The following is a 24,859-nucleotide window of genomic DNA, read 5'->3' on the forward strand; positions in this document are numbered from 1 at the left end:
GATCCTCTGGTAGACAGAGCTACCCCAAAATGGGAGGAGATGGTCCCCCTGTGGAAGAACAGCAGGCTCACTACCTGCCATTTCCTATCCTGGGATCCACTCCCAGCCCCAACAAGCTCACTAGATGGTTCTTCACAAAGCGAGTGGTTCATGCCTAGAGGAACAACAAAGGAGACCTGCAGGTGAGAACTGTGTATACAAATGCACACACATGCATACATACATACTTGCATGCGCACGTGCACACACACACTCACGCACCCCAATCTGCCTCTGCATTCCTTCAGTATCTGGAGGAAAATGTCATCCGGTTAGCGCCCTCAAATGAACTGGGAAGGCAAATTCCCCATTGTGGTTTATGAGGGGTTGGGCAGCAGGGAAGGAGGGGTGTCAGAGCCAATCCACTTCTATCTGACTCTGAAATCCAAACTTATTTTCCCGGACTGGACTAGGATCCTGTTTCTCAATGTGAGGAGTCTTGCTCTCTCTTGGTGACACACACTTTCCCCAAGAATGCTAGACTTCTCAATGAGGAATTCTTGTATATCTGGGATTCTTGGAATCTGGACAAAGACTAATGAATTGCTGGCTTTACCCTAGGTTTGGAAACCCTCTAGAACTTACAAGCATGGGGGAAGAAGGGAGGCAGGGAGAGGGGCTGTGGGTGTGTCCACAGCAGAGAGGAGGACACAAGACTGGGAAGCAGGATCACAGAGTCCAAGTTACAGCCACTCCAGAAGCTACCCACTGACTCCCAAATCCGAAGTCACCTTCCACTCTGTGACTAGAAGGCTGACGCAGGCTCAAGAATTAGAACACGGTGGAAGTCAGGTAGTTGGCTGTTTGGTTCATCACAAAGGGAGGCAGTTGTGATGTGTCACAGTGTGCAGTATAGAGAGCTTGCATCTTACAGTCAGGCCTGCCTTACCTGGAATACCCTCTGCGCCTCTAACTCGCCACGTGATTTCAGGCAAGGCACCTGCATGCTCGGAACCTTGGGTTTCTCTTCTGTAAAATGGGATAACAGTTTGCAGTTCTACCACAGGACAGGATGTGCTGAAAGGTACAGGGGTGGAGCCCTGTGCCTGGAACATTGCAGGCCTTCAGGATGGTAGGTACGGTTTGCCGAGTTTGAGGAGCAGACGTTCATAAAGCTCTCTGTGTAGTGGGCCGGCTGCAGGAGCTCTGACAGCCCTGGGGACAACCAGGCAGTGAGAAGGCCTAACTCCCTAAGATGATGGCTGGTAAGCCTCAGTTCCCTCCTTCACATGCTCCTTGGGAGCTTTCAAGGGTTGGGTCATGCCACCCTACCACCCAGCCAAAGCGTGAATGTGTGGGTTCCAGATCACCAGAATGAAATGATAGAGGGCCCATGGGGCTCCTGGGTCAGGATGCATACTGGCCTCTCAGGGAAGATTGGGCAAACCACCCCAACCTTGCAGTCCAGGGGACCCCATGAGCTCTTAAAGCATCTAGAAGAATGCAGCAGCCGAGCTCCTGCTACCCCCTACCCCCACCTTCCACCACCCCACACACCCCCTGCCAAGAGCTCCAGTAACCTGGGCAAACAGACCAGGCCCCCAGGGTGTTCTCAGTCTAACTGAGAAGGCAAAACACAGACATAAAAGACTTAAGGATACAGAAAAACAAGGGGGAAAGAAAATAATTTTCTTTCAAAGGAACTCATATATGCAGAGGGATCATGAGGTGATCTAAGGAATCCACATTCCACAGGGTTAATCTGGGGAGACTTTCTAGAGAGAGTGGTGATAGGCAGGGCTGCCACTTAGTGTCACAAGTTCTCCCCAAAAGTCGCCCCCCTTCTCAGACCCTGTGGCCTGACTGATGGGGAGCAGGCACTTTTGCCTGAAATAGTAAATTTACATAACCTCGCAATCTTAGCGATGCTCAGTGCAGCTCTGGTTACAACAACAAGGGTTTAAGAACTGGAGAGTTTGCAATGGCAAAGGCAGAGGGGGAAAACAAAACAAAATCCACATGAGGTTTTAATTTTCTTTAGCCACGTGAGAATGGCCCCGTAGATCCAGCTATAAATACCCAGCTGCCATTGCCACAAGATGGAAAATCACACACACACACATACACACACACACACACACACACACGACAGTTCATGTAAATCAGTGTTTCTATGACTATCTGTCTTGAGAAGATGGAGTCCTAGACTCCCCTTGCTACGTGTCTTGCTCTGAGGCCTCCCCAAATACATCTGATAGGACTTAGAAGGAAGTTATCCAACGGCCAGCACCAGAGTAGAACACCGAGCTGTCCCCACAACACCCAGGCCAAGTCAAAGCCAATCAATGGCCACAAACAGGACTGAGGGAAAAAGGTTTTAGATGGAACCCTTTAGAAGGAAGCAAAAAGCACCTTGCTTGACCCAGGATACCTTGTGCTGGATTCCCTAGAAGCAGAGTCTGAGACAGATATTTGTATGTTATATATCGAGGCTGTGCCCTTGGGAGAAACCAGGAAGGGAATGAGGAAAAGAGAAGAGGGCAGAGGAATGATCTGTCAAGAATGTGGTTTTTTTGGAGAGATCTAGCTTCAGCTCAGTCCTGTGGAGAGGCCTGGAGGGAACTGCACTGCCACATTGCCCCTCACCTTGGGGTAAGGGAGTGGGGTTTTTGTACCTGTTAGTCATTAGCCACAGAATTCAGAGGAAGGGCAGGGCAAGCAAGATGCAGCTCCAGCCACCTCTGCACGAAAGGATTTAAGAAGCTAAGGTCAATCTGCACAGGGGCAAGCCATTAGCTGGAGCACCCAGAGCAGCTGGAGACCTATACAGGACACCAACAGCATCTTCTATATAGCGTCTGTGAGCCCAAGGGCCTTGCTGCTTAGAATTATATTTTCTATTGATTACAAAAGTTCATTGGTTTGTTTGGTTTTATTTTCTTTTGCATGGGATGCTTTTAGAATCATCCTGCTGAAGAGAAGCAAAGGTGTGACCAACACAGCACACGATGCGAAATGCCCCCCAATATCTCTTCTTGCCTTCTCCCGTACTAACAGGTCCCTGCTTTTGTTTGAGGTAGCAACATGACCAATTAAAAATTGTTCAGCTCCCCACTAGGTTCCATTGCAGTTTGAAGTCACTCCTTAACACAGTTTTGGCCAGTTTTTGGAGGGAGCTTTCAGAAAAGCTTGTTGAAAAGAACAGAATTAGCTGGCATGCACTTTTTGTACTTTATCTTTCTCTTTTTTTCGGCCTGGAATGCAGATGTGAAGCTAGAGGTGATGCAGCCATCTTGTAATCACGAGGCAATGGGCCAAAAGAGAGCTTTGTCTCATTCTAAAGAAGGCTAATGTAGAGAAATAGAGGAACCTGGGTGTATGACAGCACTGTGGTGCCACTCTGCCACCCCTGAACTATGTCTGATGGGCTTGTATAAGAAAAATAATGACCCCCTAGTTGACAGAGCCACTCAAGTCAGCTTTCCACACCATGTAGCTGAGTACAAATTCTAATGGATATATGCCTCAAAACACTAGTTCTGCGGGGCACCTCATGGAAAAAGCCTTCTTCAAATAAATAAATTGAAAGAATGCTAATTTATACAACATGAAACCCATTGCTTGCTGCAGTGATTCTTTAAATGCATGGCTCTGTGCTGGTGAGGGCAAGAGAGAAGAAAGGGTGCTATGTGCATTTCTTTAATCCCAGAACTTTTCCTCCTAGGGCCATTGTGAGAACCTGGTGTTTTATCAAATGCAGTCTGGGAAATGCTAGACTAGATGACCTCTTTTGATTTTCTTCCTCCTGAACATTTCATGATTTCCCACCCAGAGGAGACCGAGCAGATGGCCAGACCCACAACAGCCTTAGTGTTCACCCTCCATGGACCTAAGTGTGCAAAGAACTGAGTCCTATGAAGCTGGTTGGAAATAGGCAATGAACTAGATAAATTAAAAGACCCAAGGAGGGCCCAAGTCTTTCAGAATTTTGGAGGAATTATTCCTCTTCCCAAGCAGTGATTGGCACTTTCCCCCAGGAATAATCATCATCATAATAAATGATGTTGATACAGCCAACATTTATTGAGCATTTGTTACATGTGAGGTGCTGTGCTTCGCATGGCTGCTCCCATGCAATCCTCACAATTGCCTAAAAAAGAAAAAGACCTTTAGTTTGCCTACTTTGCAGATGAAAAATCTAAGGCCTATTGAGAGATGCCAAATGTTTATCCAGGGGCCACTCAGCAACTGCCTAACAGAACAGGGACTCTCTGTCCCAAAGCCCACCAACTTCAATGGTTCCATTCCTCCACTTTCCATTTTCAAGTACCCATTGTTTGTATATTGTGAAATTTCACTTGATACACTGCTTTGCAGGTGTCCCTATGAATTGGGTCTGTACATCGTGATTCATAGACCGGACTAGGAATTGTCAAGGGCAGGCCCTGTACAGCCATGAGTTCAGGTATGTTCTTTTCTCCTTTCTCTGCACTTTGCCACAATACTTAGAGACCATGCGTCTACGGTGCAGGGCCACTCAGTAGAGGCTGCCTCACTGACATTCATCCGACTTCACAGGAGCTAAGGTGTGCTCTAGGGAGCCTTCGAGGGTAAATAGAGTGATGGAGGTGGAGCTAGGAGGCAAATGCTGGAATGGCTAGCTCCAGCTCAGTACATCCTCAGCTTCACATGCTTATCCATCAGAGTGCTCAAGACCAGCATCATATGTGTCACATGGACTGGGCTCAGACCAGGTCTCAAGTCCTCAGTCTGCCACCTGAGACCACCGGGCTCAATCAGCTCAAGGTAGACACATCCTCCATTCTCTGGACTACAGAGCATTTAGAACATGATAGATAGCCAATCCCCAAGTCTCCATTCAAAACATCATCCTTTTCACAGCACAAAGTACCTGACCCATAGCCATAAATATCCATTCCTTCCAGCCCAGACCCCCTTCCTGACTTACCCCAGTCAGCCTCCTGGAGTCAATCAGTACCAAAACAGCCCAAATTGCCCAAAAGCAGTTCTAGCTTAAGTCAAAGGGGACTTCCCATCATGTCTGGTCTCTAGTTACACAATGAATGCACACAGAAATATCCAAGGCTCTAACTATCCTTGCCCTGCCCCTCTACTTCCATTCCCTGCCATTCTCTACTATGCTCTTGCCCAGGGGGCTCACCTCTTTAGAAGGCATTATCCATATTCCTGGGTTCCTGGTGCTCAGTGGGATTCAACCAGTGGGCAGCAACAGCAGGAGACTGGAGGGTGGAAGGAGAGAGACATCAAGTGTTTGTTCACCCATTCCATCTCCACGAAGCCATGGGTCTGGCAGTGGGGTCCTCCTCTAGGGCCACAGCTCTGGCCAAGAGGCCCTAACTCCTCAGCTTCAGCTGGTATAGGACTCTGATAACACATTTCTTCCCCTTGCCCCTTCAGGTATAGGAGTGTTAACACTCCCTGCTGCTGTTTATCCCTGGGTGTTCACATCTCGTATAGGACCTTATCTCTCTGCAAATAGTCCTCTCATTACATTGGTGTCAATTAAACCCTTTTGGAGTGCCAACTATTTCCTGCCCAGAGCCTGACTGGTATAGACTACAATGTCCATTCTCAGAGCAACCATCTACCCAGGATTTGCTCCAAAGAGTCCCAATTTTGTGTGATTTTCTTCCTTTTAATTAAAGTGAATTATATGATGTATAAATAAACAGGAGGCGGAGAGAAAAGCCACCCCCAGCTTTAGGCTCCAGTGCAAGCACCATACCAGCCAGATGAGGGGCTCCCTGTTGCAGAATAGAGCACTGAGGTTCATGAGCTTGGTCAAGGACAGAGGCTGCATAATAGAGGACAGGGTACTCAAAGCCAACACAGTTTGTGTCACTTGGATTGGGCTCTGACCAGATTCCAAGGGACAGGGGGCTATAACAAAGAGTAAGGCACATAAAAGAGCTGAATCAACTGGATTTCAATAAGCACCCAGAGAAGAAGCCAGCATGGCTTCATTGTCAAGCAAAAGAAAGTGAAGGAATTCCTGGCGGTACACACTTTCCCACTTTGGGGCAGGATGTTTGCAAGAGGAACAGAGAAGTGGCTGTATTAATGAAAGTCAGAAGGATGGCAAACTTCATTGAAACCAGGCAGTTATGGTGAGAGACAGAAAGTCTTTCACCCTGGGGCAATGAGAAATACTTGAGATCGTTGGTCCCATGTCCTTATCAAAAGGATGTCAGGATGATGTTTGTGGCCCCTTGCCAACACATGCAAGAAATCCCAGTAACTCCCAAGGAAGGGGTGGGATGGGAGAAGGCTCCAGCAATCTGCTATATGGAAAATGAGCCGGAGAGTTGGTGTTTGGTTTTTTCCATTAGTATGACCCTATTTTGCATTTTACTAATATGTCAAAATATGATCCCAACAAAGCCACATATCAGAACAAAATAGGTCATGATTTTTAGCTCAACAACAGGGATTACCACAAGGCCTAATGTGGATGTATGGAGAGCAGCTCAGTTGATGAAGATGATCATATCTACCTAAAATTTCCCAGAAGAAGTTGGAGCAAAGGGGAAGTGCCTTCATGTTCAGTTTTCAGCATGCCTATCTGCCAACAGGTAGAGGAGACAGATTAGGGATTTGTGCCCATTTTTAAAAATGATCTTTTTTTCAAGCAAAAAATATTTTAGCTATCTAAAAATATAGGCAGTAATAAACATTTGTGTAACCATCACTCAGTTTAAGAAATAAAATCTTGAGGTGCCTGAGTGGCTCAGTTGGTTAAGCATCTGCCTTTGGCTCAGGTCATGATCTCAGGGTCCTGGGACGGAGTCTCCCATCAGGCTACCTGCTCTGAGAGGCACCTGCTTCTTCCTCTGGCTCTGTCTCTCTCTCTCTCTCTCTCTGTCTTCACTTTTTTAAAAAAGAAAATCTTACAGGTATAAATGGAGCCCCTTCATACCCCTCCCTGGTCTTCCTGCCTGCCTTTCCTAGAGGAAGCCACTTTTCTGAATTTACTGGTTATTCCAAACATGTTTTCATACTTTTAGTTATGCCTGTAAATATTTGTAAATAAAAGAATATTATTTGGTATGAGCTTGAATTCATTATTAATGACATCCTTCTACAATTTGCTTTTCCACTCAACAGTATTTTCCACTTAATATTATTATACCTCACTAGCACAGTCTGTTCATTTTTTTTTCACTATAATCCATAGCATTCCATTGTATGCACATATCAAGTTATTTAACTGGTCTTCTAGGTAACAGAAATCAGAGAAGCTTTCTAACTCTTAGAAGCCATGTTATAACAAATATTCCTGAACATAGCTCCTTTTCAGAGGTATTGGACTTCCTCTAGATTTACCTAGGAATGAAACTGCTGGATCATAGGGTAAGTGCATCTTCAGTTTTACTAGATGGTAACAAACTGCTCTCAAAGTGTGCATACCAATTTAACCACCACCATTAGTGAATGGGAGTCATTGTTGGCTCTACATCCAATATGGAGAGTAGAATTTTGAGGGCCAATTTGATGAGTGTGAAATTATGTCTCCCTGTGGTTTCCATGTATGGCATTTCCTTGACTCTAAGGAAGGTTGAGTATCTTTTCCTATGCTTACTAATGTATAGCACCATTTCACTGTTAGAACTACATCTGCATGCTCTGAAAAACCAAAAGAATTTTTCTTTTAATTTGTAAAAGTTTGAATAAGTTGGGTATTTCATCACTTCCTCATCAAACTCAGAGAGGAAAGAAAAGCAGTGGATACAGGCAAAGGGAAGACTTCCCTTTGCATACTGGCTTTGAGACAGAGATTTTTCAAATGAGCCCTAACTTCAGAGATGAAACACATGAAGCAGGAATTCCAACAATCCCTGGGCAATGCTAGAAATACATCCTTTTAGACCTTGTCAACCTTGTCCAGGAAAAGGTCAGAATGTTTTCACGGTGCCCTTCGCCTCTGTAAAACACACCTAGGTGGACACCATGAATGGACCGAAGGAACCATAGGAACCATCGGTCCATCTTCCTGCTGTAGGAAGCACCACCACTCCAACACATAAAATTGCTCCTCTAATAACAGAAGCCCAAAAGGAGATTTAACAACTTCCTTACATTCCCAAACACTCTTAAATGGAATCTAAAATTTCTTCACTTTTAATGCCTCCTGCTCATAGCATTGATGTCATAGAATAGCATTCTTCACTTCTACATCTTTCCTTGACAACACTGTTAGTATTTTGAGGACTCATCTTAATACCTCCTGTCCCTGGCACAAGGATGGATGAACTAGTTTGGAAATGCATGAGGGCAGGGACCATATCTTATTCAACTTCAAAGTTCCAGGAGACGTTCTATTTATTCCTTAAGGGAAGGCATTTTTTCCATACTAAGTCTTCTTTTCCAAGCCTAAGAGCAGAGTAATCATGGAAATAAGCCCTCTTGCTCAGGGCACAGAACTCTAGAAAATACCTTGGGATACTTCTTCTCCATGAACCCTTCCCTGACTTCTCCCACCTCAAAACAATCTTGCCTCCTCTATATATTCCATCAGTACCACATAGTCCCTAGTATTCTGATGGGAAGCTAATTATTTGGCAAACAATACTAATAAAGATTTACAGAGCACATGCCATGTCCCAGGCACAATTTTCAGTACTTTACAAGTATTAATTTTGTCCTCCTCTGGAGGTAGGTACTATTACTGCTCCCCTTTTACAGTTGAGGCAACTGAATCTCAGGGAGGCTACAGTTCTAAAAGTGGTGGGATTTAAAGTTGGATGCTAGCAGTTTGACCCTAGAATCTGCACTAGAAGCCACGGAGCTACACCAAAGCTACTGCTAGCTAGACATATATAAGCACTTCAAATGCTTCTCATTGTTGTTCTAGTAAAAACACAGCTGTGCACTTAATGAGAAATTAGTTATCCTTGGATCCTTATCTCTGACACCCACATCAAATCCCCAGGGCCCTGAAGAATTTGCTGAGCACTCCCTTATTTATTAATGAAACCTCCCAGTCACGTGGGCTTGCCATATACACACCAACCGCCTCACTGGAAGCAATGGAGGCCCCGGAGGTGGAATGAATGTGGCTCACATCTTCCCCCACCCAGCACATAGCGCCTTACACCAGTACCTCTCAGATCATCCTTGAACCACCACCACTGATAACTACGCAGCACTTTATGCTTTTCATATACTCTACATCATGGACTCAGTTTGCTCCTATGCCAAAGGTCTTACCCAATTCCCATCTGACACATGACAAAAATTCCAGGCTCAGATATGCCAAATTGCCAAATCCCTTATCTAAGGAAGTTTGGCTAGTTAGTAGATACTGATATTCAAAACTAGATCCTGACTTTGAATCCCAAGATACATCTTTTGCTACTCATTAAGTTGGTCCCTTTTATTCTTTGTCCTTCGAGCATACACACACCTGCACACACAACTCTCTTCTCTTTCTGGACCAGTGGAATAAGAGTCAGATCAAAAAGAGGAAATCAGTCAAAACACAGCTCTTTTTCTGGGAACTGTGAATGAATGAGCACATGGATGAACCATATATAGAGTCAATAAGGATTCCTTGGGTGCTAGCTCTGTGCCTGTCACCCAGCTAGGGCCGCAAATACCACAGTGACTAACACACAGCCCTAGCCTTCTAGGAGCTTCTAGTCTGTTAGCGTATGCATCTCAATAGTAGCTAGATCTGTCAAAGGAAGCTCACCTGGTCAGAGCCTCCTCTGAGCAAGGAATGGTGTGCAGAGGGGAAGAAGAAAGCCAGACCCTGCTTTAGCATAAACAGGAGACTACAAGTATATCATGCAGGGCAAACTCGAGACAGACGGCATTCAGAAAGAGTTAAAAAAGAACCTGTAGGCCCCGCTGACCAGGAGAGCAAAGCCCTCTCAGCCTCCCAGAGGGTGAGCATATGTCCCAGTTTACCAGGGACAGCGCCAATGGACTGCTGCTTCCCCAGTGCCCCATCCAGTGACCCTTTCAGTCTTGAAAGAGTCCTGGTTTAGACAGTAAATTACATGGTCGTCCTTGCCTTCCAGGAAATTTATGACCTTTTCCAACAGCCCCTGGGCAGGAAAACAATTCGGCTTCTCAAGGTCGTTGAGTTGCCTCCTTCCTGCTCCTTTTTACAGAGCTTCTCCTCACAGTCACCATCCCACAACTGGCACAGGCTCAAGGGGGACAGCCCCCACATTGGTGTCTGTGTTTCCATTCAGTGTTAGCACTGAAGCCAAAACCATTCACCATCAGATCCCCAAATGCACAAGCTTTAGGTTCAAGTACATCTGTCTTCTATCCTAACTCTGAAAGTTTCTTGCTGTGTGATCTTAGACAAGCCATTCAACCCCACCAAGCCTCAATTACCTCATCTATAAGAGGGGGTAAGGACACTCATCTCATCACATGGGACTTTGTGGGAAGAAGAATAAGTGAAAACACCCAGCACAGTGCCTGGTCTACAGGACACACCTACTCACAGCAGGCTTTCTGGAACACACAAGCTCTCAGGTGTAAAGGGCATAGAGGATATGAACATCTCAGGAACCCCAGGATATCATGGGCCTCAAGCACCTGCCCTACCAAGTGCGAGCTGTTTCTTCATCTTTACAGAAAATGGAAAAGATGGCATGACCACTTAATTAAAGGGATGGTACCTCCTGAAGCTGACCACACACATTTCCTAGGATCCAGCATTTCCACTCCTGGGACATACCAACAGGAATGCATTCATAGGTTCACCCAAGGACAAGTGCACAAATGCTCATAGCAACACTGTTCACAATAGCCTCAGACTTAGAAACCAAAAATACGTCCATCAACAGAAGGGTGGATGCATAGAGTGTGTTGCAGTCACATAACGGAATACTACACAATGAGAACGAATGTTCTATGCCACAACACTATGCTGAGCAAAAGAAACCAGACAAAAGTGAGTACACACTGTATGATCCATTTATAGCACATGCAAGAATAGGCAAAACTAATCCACAGTGTTGGAAGTCAGGATTATGGAAGGGTATTAGCCAGAAGGGGGCATGTGAGGCTTCTCAGCATGAAGACAGTGGAGGGGGCTTTAGAATATTCGGTTTCTTGATTTGGATCTGGCTATACAAGTGTGTTTTGTGGGTGAAAATCCACTGAGCTATATACTGACAAACTGTGTTTTTCTGAATCATCTTGAACTTCAAGAAAAAGTTAAAAACTTTAAAATGCAAAATATATTTCTTTTTGAGGTAGAGAGTTGATCAGACGACGTAGGCAGTAGACACTTAGCAAAAGGCAATAAGGTATTTTATTGAATAAATGTGCGCTGCCCCCTTAGCCCTGTGCCAGACACTATGCAGGATGCTGGGCAAACAGAGCTAATGAGACTGGGTCTCTGTTCTCCATCATCATCACCAGTAACATTTCAGTGTTCTCCGTGTCAGCCATGGTTTCAAGTAGTTCTTTTTTCTTTTTCCCCTTTTACCAAAACATGCACGGACTTCATCTTCATCACAACCCATTTTACCGATAAGGAAACTAAGGCACAGAGAGGCGAAGTATCTCATGCACGGCCACAAAGCTAGCAAGAACTGGCACCTGAATCGGAACCCAGGGCCCGTGCTCTGATCCACAGCCTTCTACTCACAAATCTGGGGTCTCAGCGCTGTCAGCCCCAGCTTCCATTTAGACAGCTGCAGGCATCAATAACAGGACCCCTGCTCAGGGCAGCAGTGATGGAAAAGCATCAACCGTGTGTCTTGGAAAGGCAGTTCCTAACTGGGCAGCTGCCAGCCCCACGCCACATGACAGGTGACAGACTGATAAATATATTGACGGGGATGAAAAAAGAAAAGGAAGGTTAACATGGCTTGGCCTTTCCACTGCCCCAAGTCCACAGAAACTCTGAATTTGCTTCAAGCTAACTTCAAAGCCGTCTCGGGCAGTGTGGAAATACTGACTGATCTTCCCACTGACTGGAATCACTCCCTTCCCTCGTGGCCTGGTCCTGGGACCTTGAGGCTGGGGACTGTGGTGTCTGGGAGGAAGTGACAGAGGGTTGACGCGGCCCCCCAGGAATGTGGTCAGACGTTGAGCTGTGAGTCCAGGCCCCAGAGTCTGCACACAGCATCCATCACACCGGCAGGCCATCAGTGTATGTGACCCGAGAGGCAGAGGGTTCAACACAGCCCCAAAGGCTGCCTGTGCTTGGGACGAAGCAGAACGAAGCAGATACCCCAAAGAGCAAATCAGAGCTGCCAGAGATCCATGCAGGCACAATGTGAATACCTCTGCAGGCAGGAAGGCAGCGCCCAGTGAGCCGGCAGGGTTCTCTGAGCCTGCACCCCCACTTTGCATTCCAGAAGCACTGGTAAGATGGAAAGAAATTCCCAAAGGTCAACTTGTCCAGCCCCTCATCTCCAGACAGGATGGCAACAAAGCCATCCAGTCGTGCTTCTACCCACAGGGGGCAGGGCGGGGGTGCAGGGGGCAGGTTGCAGGGGCAAATACAGGTTTGACAATAAAAATCAAAACGTTTGCTCAGTCTGTCCAGTTATGACACAACGCTATTTGTAGGGAACTCAGCTGGATCTCACCTAGAAAACACACAGAATACAGCACAAGGAAAAAAATGCACTTTTTCACTTTCTAATACAACCGACAATGATTACCTAGAAAATAATGAGCTGCTCCCAAACAATTTCATATGAAAGAGTCAAAATTTCTGGAGCAAGCAGGGTGTTATTTGGAAGGGCTCTTGTAATCAACCACCCAGAGGACAGAGGAACGGACAGGAGGGAGCCCTGGGCAGAGGGTGAAGTGTAGCTGCCAGACCCTCAGTAAAGGCTCAGTCAACTCCAAGTGGAGCCCTGAAGCTAGGAGACCCTTTAGAATCTCCCCAAACTGGAAAAAAAAAAAAAAAAAAAAAAAACCTCCCCAAACAGGATTGCTGGGTGGCTCAGCAGTTGAGCGTCTGCCTTTGGCCCATGGCATGATCCTGGAGACTCGGGATCAAGTCCCACATCAGGCTCCCTGCATGGAGCCTGCTTCTCCCTCTGCCTGTGTCTCTGCTTCTCTCTCTCTCTCTCTCTCTCTCTGTGTCTCATGAATAAATAAATAAAATCTTTAAAAAGGAAATTATAGAATCTCCCCAAATTGGTACATAGGGGCCAGGCCTTCATCGCTGAAGCCTCCAATCATTGGATGCAAGTGACCCAGGAGGGAAGTGTGGGTAGGATTGACGGTGGGCAGGGCAACTCTCTTCAGCCTGAGGCAGGTCCAAAGTGGGCTGGCCTGCCACTGGGGTCAGTCCAGAACGAGGGTCAGGGTGGCACAGCATCTGTCCGCTACTCAGGGATCTGGACCCAGTCAGGTGGGCAGAACCTTATCTGTTCTCTACAGAAAGAAGACCGTCCATTGGGACTGTTGTTCTCATCTAATGCAAAGGTCTTTGATATTTCCTGCTGCATTCTACACAGTGATGGAGGAGGACCAAGCAGGGAAGGCTAATCTAATGAGGAGGGGGTAGGGCAACCATAGGGTCTGATACTCAACAGATTCCCCAGGGGACAAAGGAGGACCACACAAAACATGTAGTAGTCCTTTCCCAGAGGGTCACCAGGCTAGGTACATCAATCACTCAGCCTGAGTGCCAGCATGCAGCTTTTCTGGGTGATGGATACTTGATACGTCAGAAGCAGGGACCCAAACCAGTGATCACCTAGGATGAAACCATGTTTAATAACTGACTGATGGAAAAATAAATATCCCTACAAGAATGGCATGATCTCAAATATATAGAGCTGTGTGTGTCTCGGCCTAAAGAAATCAGAAAAAATAAAAAGGAGCTTGATGCATTGCAGGAGTAACCTGACAGATGCTCAAGGGGAAGAAAAGTATGCCGTAATATGCAAGGTTAGGTTCAGTTTCATGGAAAATAAACATTCAGACAACAGCCCGCGATAGCTGTGTACACACTGGTAGATATTTGTATGAACAAAGTAAAAGATAGATGGCTATAATTTTAGGCTAAACATTAATGACCAAGGTGTGAAAGAAGGTACTGTTATTCATTTTCCACTTGCCTTTTTGTTTTTCTGCATGATACTGATTCACTTGTTTAAGCTAGTAAGAATTATTCATAATTTGGAAAAATCAAAGAATATGTATTTTAAAATTATCTGCATAGTGCTAGGTGCGGAGTGGGGTTCTATATAAAAGTATTATTTCATTCCTTCTTCCCCTCTCACCTCAATTAGGCAGCCCCGAATTGTCCACTGGGGATCGATCAAAAGGCCAAGATTTTTCTGTGCCCTCTTCTTAACCATCAGAAGAGAACTTTAGCTGAATATTATTCCACACACAATATGTATCTGCCATCAAAATAAATCTGCCACTAAAATCTATAAAAATTATGCAACACTTTCTGTAGTCAAATGGTGATGCTGTGAATTATCTGCTGTTTGCTATTATCTGTGACCATGCTTCTCCCTATTACCATGCTAACGAAAGCTGACCGTACCAAGCCAACTCCCAATTATCTTGGCGCATATACATGCAAAGCCCAGAGAAGCCAAAACCCAACTTTTCACCACATCTGCGGACAAGAAGCCAAAGGGTTGGTTTTATGTTTCTTCCATCTTTCCCTGTCCCTGGCTACCCCTTGGGAGAGGTGTTCCAGAGGGCAGGAGCCAGCAGAGAGCACAGGGATGAGGACCCAAAGAGTCCACATAGTCTATAAACTGAGTGGTTCTTCTCCATCTGGTTGGCTATAGATTTGCTCTTGTAATCCCATTAGCACCAGGGTAAGCCCTACTCATTCCTGAAGAGTTAATTCAGATTATCACTGAGTTGAATTAAGGATCTAATTGACATTGTTTGGCTACCAGGGGGTGGAGTCAATAATACAATTTGACTTTTAGGAGCTCCAGTCATGTAGAAGGCATGAAGGAGACTCAGTTCTTGTCTACTAATGCAACGTGTTAGATGCTGCGACAGAGCTGGGTGTCATGTTTGTGGGAGTCAAGAGGCAGGAGTGATTGGGGGAAGCCTGGCAGAGGGCATCTGAGAGAGAAGCAGACACCTGAGCAAGCCTGACAGGACAAGGGGACCAGGAAGACAAGGACTGGGGAAAGGCCTCTCAGACAGAACTAGGAACAAGGGTACAGAGGTGGGATGTGCTTCTGACCAGATTGAGTACAACGGAACCTAAGTTAACCCGGGAGGAATGATGGGGCTTGCTGGTCGACACAGCAGTCAGACATTCAGGAGCACCTCACTCACACGCCGGGGGGCCTGACCTGTGTTGTCTTGAAAGGATACCCATTACCTCAGAAACTAGTTTTTCTTCATCACACCAGCTCCCCAACCGATTATTTTTTGCCCACCACATCCCTTATTTCTGTCCATAATACGGGATTTGGATTTTTACTTTAATCTAGTTCGTTTGACTTAGTTAATTGCCAGTAACCACGATCATTTTAGCAATGGCTAACATTTGCTGAGTTCTTCCTCTAGGGCAGGGGCTGGCAATCTTCTCAACCATCCTGTGAGGGGCGTGTTATTTATCATCCCACTTTTTCAGGTGAGAAAACTGAGACTCAGGGAGGTAAATAATATGCAGGGTCTTACAAGTGGGAGAGCAAGATTCAAGCACAGGTTTGTCTGATTCTAGAACCTATTTTCCTGACCACCACGCTATCGTGGTCAAGATATACCCTGTGTTCCTGTCTGAAACCTAGAGCAGAAGCCATCAAACTTAGTTTCTGTTAAAAGGGCCAGAAAGTAAATATTTTCAGCTCTGCGAGCCATACAGTCTCCGTCACAACACTTAACTCTTGCCCTTCTAGTGTGAAAGCAGCCGTAGAGAATATATCAACAAACGTCATGACTGTGTTGCAATAAAACTTTACTTATAAAACAAGGTGACAGGCTGGATTTGGCTGTTGAGATTGCTAGCTTCTAAGCTATAATACTTGGTTCATTCATTTATTCATTCATGCAGCCAATGTTCACTGAGTGACTTACCTTACCCACCCAGTTATAGGGCTCCAGGTTATAGGGCTACAGGGAACACTGCACAAGCGCCCGCCCTCTTGAAGCTTAAATCCAGGCAAAGTGTTAGCGTTAGCTGTTTTTTTCTTTTTCTTTTTAACCCATGCCTGACACCCTGAATCTTAACGTTAGTACTCTTCACTCTTCACCTAGACTTCAGGCTCTTACTTGCACTTTCGATCATGTGGGGAACTATCAATGCAAAACTATCCATGCCTGGGCCCCACTCCCCAGAGATTCTAATTTAATTGGTCTGGGGTGGGCCTAGGGTTTGATACTTTTATAAGCTTCCCAGGTGATTCTAATGTGCAGCCAGGGTTGTGCCCCACGGCTTGGGGAGCTATTCCCCTCCTGTTTACTCCACTCAACCGTATGAAATAGGGTAAATCTTTAAAGCCCTCAGAGTTTGAGCTGTTTAAAATATGGTCAATGCCAATCTCATAGCATTGTTCTCAGGATGAAATGAGACCACATGCTTTTCAAACCATAGACCGTTACACAATCGTAAGGTACTATTGTCATCCTGCCATTATTATTTGGTTTTAATGTTAGGTACTGCCTCAATGATTTCTCTCCCCAGTTTTGACTTCAATTCTTTGAACCCAGACTGCATTTGGGATTTCTAAAACACACTCTAGGGAGAGTTCACTAATGGCCCGGGTTCATGGGTCAGTGAGTTGGTGACCTTCCCTTTCTTCCCATAGAGGATCACATGGGGCTGCCATTTGTTTGGCATGGGGAACGCTGATGTGTGCTGCCCCACTTTTGTATTAAAGGTCTCCATCTCCAGCCTGAGATTAGCTGACCTTTGAGCACTGCTGTTAAGCCTTGAATAAGTAGCTTATTTACTTTGACTCATGGATAAATGTCCAAAACCATGTACTTTCTTGAGCTTAGAACCAGAGAGGGAAAAGTCACTAACATTTTTCTAAGCACTAGGCAACTTGCTAGATCCTCCCCCATATATTATTTCGTCTCGTCTTCGGAACAAGCCTGGGAAGTAAGAAGAGTCATTGTTTTCATTTGACAGATGAAAAAGGATCAGAAAGGATGAATAGCTTGTGACCTCGTGGTGCCAGAACTCAAACCTGGATCTACTTGATTCTGAACCTCCTTCCAGAGAACTGCCACGCATCTTACAAATAACCCAGCTCCTCTCTGGCCAGAACTCAAAGAGATACCAAACTGCCTAAAGCTTATTTTTCCCGGGTTCTTTTTGAGCTTTGCTTTGCTTTTTTTTTTTTTCCTGTGGACGGGAGCCCCAGAAAGCACCCCACAACACCTGCTAACACCCTTAGTCTGATGAGCCTTGCACATTACTGGCAGAATGACACACATGAGTCCAAAGAAAAGGCATTCCCTCTCTGCACAGCATCTTGACAGTGCAGTTTTATAGCCTCATAATGAAACAAGAAAACAAAACAAAACAAAATGTGAGAAGGGAGCTGGAGAACTAGATACTGCCAGGAGTGAGGAATTCACTGACCCCCAATCTGGGCCATCTCAAGAGAAGTTGGCCACTGGCTGAGCCTCTTAAAAGCTGAAAAGTCATCCCAGGCCATGGTTAAAGAGAGAGCTTGAACAAAACAGAAACAAATGCGATCTTCAACATCTTAAATGTCAAACTGACGGATAACTTAGAAGCTCCGAGATGGGCCAGGAGAACCTGCAGCTGTTCTCTCCAGCATCTCATGCTCCTTCTGACTGCTGGAGGAGCCACCCCCCCGAGATAATGTATCAATCGGGGGCCACCTCCTCACCCCATGTCCACCAGAGATACCTGTGGATAGTGAAAGCTCACGTTCTTTACAACCCATCAGAGTCTCCCCTTGCTCTGACCCGAGCACCCTGAGAAGGAGTGGCTGCCTATCCAATCTCGGACCTCAGGCTGGTTCTTTGAGACTCACCTGATTCTTGACCTTCTGGTCTCACCCGCAATAGACCCATACAACCTGCTCCACTGCCATCTTCCCTCCTGAGAGTTCTCCAACACAGAAGTGGTTTCCGGGCCAGATGCCCAGCCTGCCTGCCACCTCCTCTCACTGTTCAGGATAACAGACCAGGCATGCTCACAGATCATCCCCACTGGTCACCTTCTCTAGAGGGAGGAAAAAAGGGTGACTGGAGCCCTAGACTGCCAACAATTGGCCTTCAATAATGGACAACATGTAGCCGGATTTGAGGAAAGGTCCTTTCCAAAAATCATGGAGTCCTGATGGCTGAAAAATGAAGAAATAAAATCACGCTATTCCTTTCATTAAGGCTGTATTATCACTAGCTCCATTCTCGGTCCTTGTGCATAAATATCGGTTTTGTAATATCCTTGTGAGGTCATTATCCTCATTTTACACACGAGGAAGCTGGAGCTCAGAAGGAATAAGTGATATACACCCCAGGTTCCTAATTCTCTCCCAGGGCAGTCTGCTCTGGGGTCTGCACTCTCTCTATTATGCCAGGGTGCATCTGAAATCCAGAGCTGAAGGACACAGGATCCCCAAACACAGAGGCTCTGGCTGTGGAGACTCCTATGCTATCAAAGCCAAGATGTTTTTCCTGCCAGGTGCCATCTGCCCTTTGGACCACCAGGAGAGCCCAAGGATGCATCTTCTCTAAGTATTCAGACCTCAGAGATGACCTAAGAGCAGGCCCGAAGCTGGAGCTGACCAAAGGGGCGATGAGATCAGGCCAAATGTCAGTGGCCTGGGAACTTGACCTGGGTCTGAAGCTGGTGAAGTATCTCCAGAGCCCACCTGGAAAGGTTAGAGCTCCACTGACCCTCCAGAGAAACCCCACAGGATGAAAGAGCTGCAAGCCCAGTTCTAGCCCTCGGCTCTCCCTGAGGAGTCCTGCGCTGAGACAAGGCTATTTCTCAGAGTCTGCCTCCTCTGGGTCCCCCATGTCCCTGAGTCTCCAGCCTTCTACTTGCAAATAGTGGGAATGAATTGAGAACATGCAAAATTGGTCCTTCCAGTGGCTCCACCAAAAATGACAGAAACAAGCCTGTGCCTCATCAATTATCTTTGTAGCCTCCGGACCACCTGCACGGAGGCTCGCCCTCTTTTTTACCCCTGGATCGGGGCTCTTCCGTGAGGGGCAGAGTTTAACCTGTTTAGTTTCGAAAAGTCTGAGGGTGGGAGAGGGGGGTTGGGGAAGCAGACTGGGGAGAAAACATGTTCCCACAGAGAGCAGTAGGCTTTCAACCTCCCCCACACGCACCAAAAGAAAACACACTCGCAGGCCTTCTTACGGGTCCTGCCCTCTCCAACTCCTGCTTCCTGAACTCCTGACTTTCTTCTGAGTTCTAAGGCCCAGCAAAAGTTTCTCTCCTCTTTCTGTCCTGATGGGGGCACGAGTATTCACTCAGCATCCTGGGGATCTGGAGGCAAAGCTCTGCAAACTTGGGAGTGAGGAGCCAGAGCAGGCAAGGAACAGGCAGCCGGACAATAATAGCACAGTTGTTTTTTGTAAAGGAAGAAAAGGGAGGCAGCCCAGCTCCCAGCACAGAGGAGAAGTGGGCTGTTTGTGCTTTCGTGCCTGAGGCCAGGACCATCCCCGCACAGTCACGAAGGCATAAACATGCGGCTGCACGTGCGTCCTGCCCCGTATCCAGGGACCCCTGTTTACACGCACTTTGTTTACACTGCCCTGGGGATGCTTTCCCTCCTCTTCAGAACATTTACATTGAAGACATAACTTCTGCAGTGAGTCTTTCTGACACTGTTGTCTGCTCAGTCCCTTACGGCACTTCCCTAAGGGGTCAATTTGTATAATTTCTAAAATCCATCCCAAATCTCAAACTTCCTGTTGGTCCGTTTTTTTTTAATACCCATATTTCCTCCCTGTCCCTTCATTCCCTCACTTTTCTAGGACACAGGGAGAGTCCAGCAATCCTCCTCCCACCCAAACATTGTAGGTTGGCTCCATTGCAAAATACAAAAGCAGAGACCCAGCTAGGGCAAAGCGGAAAGGGCTCCCTCTCTCTCTCTCCCTGTGGTCCCTGGTTCTTGGCCCCCGCTCCTGACATCCAGCACCGTGCCTGGGCGCCCCCAGGGCCAGCAGATCCACACAGCCAGCGCCCCCTGCCCCCTAGTCCCAGAGCACAATCCCTGGCCGATTCCTAGGGAAAGTCCATTCCCTCCAACAGCCCACTTTTCAGAGAAATCCAAGAAACTGACACCAAACCCGGAAGAAGGGCAAAGGCAAAACTCAGCTATTGAAAGATGGTAAGTTGCTTGCATTCCCATGTAGTTTTCAAGGAAAACCTCCAGGGACCGGTTCCTGGAGAGGCATAACTTTCCTTCCTACCTTCCCCAGGAACTTTGGCAAATCCACCCCAGAGCTGTGGAAAAGTGGCCAAGGCAGAGAGAAAAGAGTTAAATCAAGCCCAGACCTCAGCAATCTGTGTTCAATTTTGATAAAAATCTCTCTCCCTCTCCCCCACCACCCCCCTTCCTCCACCCCACGGTTCAGACCGTCTCTTTATGTTAGGACCCTGCATCTTGTTTGGGGCACCGCGGCGCTCCCGGGCCCCGGGCCGGCCCTCGCAGCGGGCACAGGCGGCGGACGCATCCCTCCCAGTCCCCGGGGCAGGACTGGACAGGGCCTCGCGGTGCCCCGGCCGCCGCCGCCTCCTCCTCCTCCTCCTCCTCCTCCTCCTCCTCCTCCTCCTCCTCCTCCTCCTCCTCCTCCTCCTCCTTCCAATTACCTGCCTCCAGACTGGATCCTTCCTTCCTCAGTTAAGCCAAAGTCCCGTTGCCTGGCGATGTCAGGGCCACAGCAGGAGGCTGGGCGGCTGCCGCAGGTGCTAAGGTCCCCCAGAGCCAGGCCCCTCTTTCCGGGATGCTCCTTCCCTGCCCAAGGTCCCCCTGCGGCCGGCGGAGCGCAAGAACCTCCTGTCCCTGTGCCCTGCCCGCTGGCCGGAGGCCAAGCTTGCAAGTGGGAGCCGGGGCAGGGGAAGAGTTAAATCGTCCGAGTGAAGGCACAAGACTGAGCCGAGCCGGGGGAGAAAAGCCACCACCAAAACGTTGTCAGTCTGGTGGTAGTTAGTGGTGGAGGGAGTTGGTGGGGGGGGGGGGGGGGACCGGCTAGGTTCAGTCCACTTGTGACAACAAGGAATCAGATTTCAAAGCCACCCCCCAAAAAATATTGTTTTTCCCCTAAGTTTTCCAAAGATATTTCCTGTGTCCAGATGTGCCAAAACAGCCAGACCCACGCAGATCACACCCGGACGCGCACAGACCCGCACCCGGGCCCCCGGAGCCCCGTGCGTCCCGGCGGCTCCTGCAGACTCGCGGCAGCCACACACCAGGCAGGCTGCGGAGCGGCCGCCCCGCGGTCCCCGGTCGGCGCCGGGCCGGGCAGCGAGCGGAGCGGACAGAGGCGCGGAGGTGCCGGCAGCGGGCTCCGCGCCCCGCCCCGCCCCGGCCCCGCGCCCCGCGCCCCGCGCCCGCGCCCCGCGCACTTACTCCGAGGCCCCGGCGCGGCCGCCGCTCCCGCAGCCCCGCCGCCCGCTCCCGCCGCTCCCGCCGCTCCCGCCGCCGCCCGCGCAGCCTCCTCCGGGCGCCCCGGGCTCCGCTCCCGCCGCTCCCCGCCCGCCCGCCCCGCTCTGACGTCAGGCGTCTCGGAGCGGGATATTTATGGCAGGGCCACTCTGGACCTTCCCTAGGTAGAGTTCTGATTGCAGCTCCTCGGGATTTGTAATTTTCACACTTTCAGACCGAAAGGAGCGGAGCGGGGCGGGGCGGGGCCGGGCGAGGCGGACAATGAGCCGAGCTGTTTCCAGCCTCTGCAGGGAGCCTTCCCTTCTGGGGGCTCCCCCGACTGGGAAGCAGGGGAGGTCAAGGAGGCGAGGGTGGCGACCTGGGCAGCGGCCTCCTGCCCCCTCCGCCCCCACCCCACCCCCTGCCCTGCCCTGCCCTGCCCGGGGAGGGGTGACAAGACCTGGGCTGAGCCGGCTGCGGGGGGCACGTGCCAGGGGGATGCCTCTCATTCCCCCGAGTGCCCCCCCCCGGGGGGCGGGGGGGGGACCAGAAGGCCAGGGAGGGAAGGCGCTAGCACAAGGACACAGATAAATCAGGCACACCACAACAGCTAATTAGAAGCCCCGGTCCACACCCTAACAACTTTTCCATTTCTTCTTTGGGAGCGTGTATGTACAAAAAAAAAAAAAGTTTATTTTTATTAAATTACGTTCCACACTCCCTGCCTCTGTATGGCTTTTCCAACTCAATGCCAGTCAATTCATCTTACTTCACTGCTTATATACAGACTTTGAGCCATTTACAATAGCTCTTATTCATACTTTTAAAACTCGCTTTTAATTCTTTTTTTTTTTTTTTTCCTTGAATGTGATTGTGATCCATCTCCTTGCCCCCACGGGAAGTCACCTCAGTCAAGAGCAACCCTGTCCTCCATAACTGGCACCATCCTCAGGGTGAGTAGTGATCTGTGTACGCCACCACCCCATCCCAGGAGTGTGCAGGCAGAGGGTGCCCACACTAGGTGGTGACCCTTGCAGAGTTTTCTAGGTGTTTAGGACCAGGTTCCAGTGGTCCCTCCACCCAGCTAACAGGGCTTTAAAAGACGGCTTGGCTTAGGGACTGTCTTTCAAGAATGGAGAAAACAAGTTATAATGCTTTATCCTTCGTGCTTCCCAAGGACTGGAGGATAAACACAAACGTGATACACATGATTGTGCAAATTGCTTGTATAGTTCGATAACAGAAATGTGTAGGTAGGTATTCGACTCCTCGTTAATGCGAAGGAGCACGGATAACCACAAAGCATCACTAAGAAAACACCACTCTGGTGAACTTTCCATTAGCCCAGATGGGGTAGGTGGGGGGATGCCTTAACCACTGTTACAGTGCAGCAGGGATTCAAGGAGTTGGAATGTGTTTACCCCTTTGGCAGGAGCTGGTAAAGGCTGATTGCCAGAAGGAGCCAAGTCTTGGGGCTGAGCCTCTTGATGGGGGACAGCCAAAATGTTCTGGTCCAAGCCGCAGAGGGCCCACAGCCCTGCTCTTTGGTCACTGTCAGTTTGCCCTCCGGAGTATAATACACACTGCCACCTCCCTCCATCCCCTTCCTCACATCAAGGCTCCACTGGCAAGATGAGCTCTGCTCTATAGTAGACATTAAAAATTGGCTTCCAAAGCCATTGATAGGCCCCTTCTCCCTTGCCTTCCTCAACTAAAGAAACCAGAAGTCTGCAATACTCTCTGCCCCAGACTCTGGTAGCTAGAGATAACTAAGAAACCCAGCTCTGGCCAGTGAGGTTGTCATGCGGAAGGCAAGAGTCAGCTTCCAGAAAAACTCTTTACGGAAAGGTCAAATTCAGATAGCATGCCCTTCAACCATTTCTCCTCTTTTGGGATGTGGATATGATGCCTGGAGACACAGCAGCCATCCTGTAACCTAGGGAACAAAAGCCACGCACTTGAAGATGGTGGACAGGAAGAAAGAAGGAGTTAAAACCCCGGATGACATCAGAGTGTGCTTTCCTCTGACTTCTTGTTAGGTGAGAAAAATAAACTCATACATGCTTAAATTATTATAGTTGAGTCTTCTGTTGCTTACAGCCAAATATAATCTTACCTCATACATCCCAATCAACTCACCAAGATATAACATAATATTGGGACAATTCCTGAGCACTAGCTTATAGGTATGATGATTATTTTTAGCATGAAACTCTGCACTGGCATAATTCTTTATAGTTTTCAAAGCCTATTCACATATATCTCTTCTGAACCTTACAACTGGGGAGCTATCACTATAACCTCCATTTTTTTATATAAGAGAAGCCAGATCTGATAAATGTCCTGCCCAAGATACATAGTCAGTGAATAAGCTACCTTGAATGCGAACCTAGTTCCTCTGACTCCAAGTCTTTGGAATTTCCACATTTTTAATAACACAACAAAGTCTGATGAAGAATCCTTTTTTTTTTTTTTTTTAAGATTTTTGTTTATTTGTTTATTGGAGAGGGAGAGGGAGTATGAGCAGAGAGAAGGGGAGGAGCAGAGGGAGAGGGAGAAGCAGACTCCCCACTGAACAGAGGGCCCAACACAGTGGGGCTCATCCCAGAACCCCGGGATCATGACCTGAGCTGAAGGCAGATGCTTAACTGACTGAGCCACCCAGGCGCCCCAAAGAACAATCCTTATTCCTACTAAGCTGATGTGAATTTTACTTACTTCAACCAGATGAAGCAGTTCGCAAGTAAATTCTGGAACTGGAAAGTGTCACAGTCCACTTGGGAATTAAGTCCAGGCCACTGTGTCTTCAGATGCCCCTCAACTCCCAGCTACTCTCTGACATCCTGCTCTGAATCCCTGCAATTGCTCTTTCTAAAGGCAATGACCTTTTGTATGAATCAGTCTTATCCATCTTCATTCCCACATCCTTTAAAATGCTTATGCCACCCTTTTCTTGAGGCTCCTCTCTCTCAGGGACATCTTCCCATCACTTCAACTTCCTTGTGTGGTTTCTCTTCCTGGTTATTCCTTTACTTAGATGTTAACATTCCTGCGGGATCTGTCGGTAGCTCTCCTTCTCCGGAGAGTTGTAGGCTGTCCTCTGGTTTCATCTTTTCTTGTGAGTTCCACCATGAGCTCTTGGGAGAAAGTCAACCGTTGTCTCTGCAACCAAATGTCTATGCCAACCACCATTTTCCTCCCAACTTTGGTCCCCACTTTTCCAACTATTGATTGTCATATTGCCCAGCATGTGGCCGTGATTCAATAAATGGTATGTATTTTTAATTATCATTGTTGTTAAAAAAGACACAGGAAAGTTACTAAGGCGTAAGAGACGT

The 24,859-nt window shown here is 47.8% G+C and overlaps 1 protein-coding gene and 1 long non-coding RNA gene across 6 annotated transcripts in view; one reads left to right on the forward strand and one right to left on the reverse strand.

Moving 5' to 3' along the window:
* DAAM2 (dishevelled associated activator of morphogenesis 2) overlaps positions 1 to 21,582 on the reverse strand; it is a 115,625-nt gene extending 94,043 nt beyond the window's left edge. The window contains exons 1-2 of one of the 5 annotated variants that reach the window (XM_072833134.1): positions 21,507 to 21,554; positions 5,162 to 5,240 (exon numbers count right to left, since the gene is read on the reverse strand). The gene's annotated coding sequence lies outside the window, so the exon portion shown is untranslated. Of the gene's footprint in view, positions 1 to 5,161; positions 5,241 to 20,746; positions 21,067 to 21,506 lie in introns of those variants that run through there. The other 4 variants (XM_072833136.1, XM_072833133.1, XM_072833135.1 and 1 more) reach the window with 4 other exon arrangements.
* LOC140637072 (uncharacterized) lies at positions 19,917 to 23,590 on the forward strand. The gene is made up of 2 exons (XR_012034308.1): positions 19,917 to 20,264; positions 22,424 to 23,590. It is a non-coding gene; the product is annotated as an uncharacterized lncRNA (long non-coding RNA).
* The last annotated feature ends 1,269 nt before the right edge of the window (positions 23,591 to 24,859 follow it).

Source organism: Canis lupus, chromosome 7 (genome assembly GCF_048164855.1).
Source record: "Canis lupus baileyi chromosome 7, mCanLup2.hap1, whole genome shotgun sequence".
In the NCBI taxonomy this organism is placed as follows: Eukaryota; Metazoa; Chordata; class Mammalia; order Carnivora; family Canidae; genus Canis; species Canis lupus.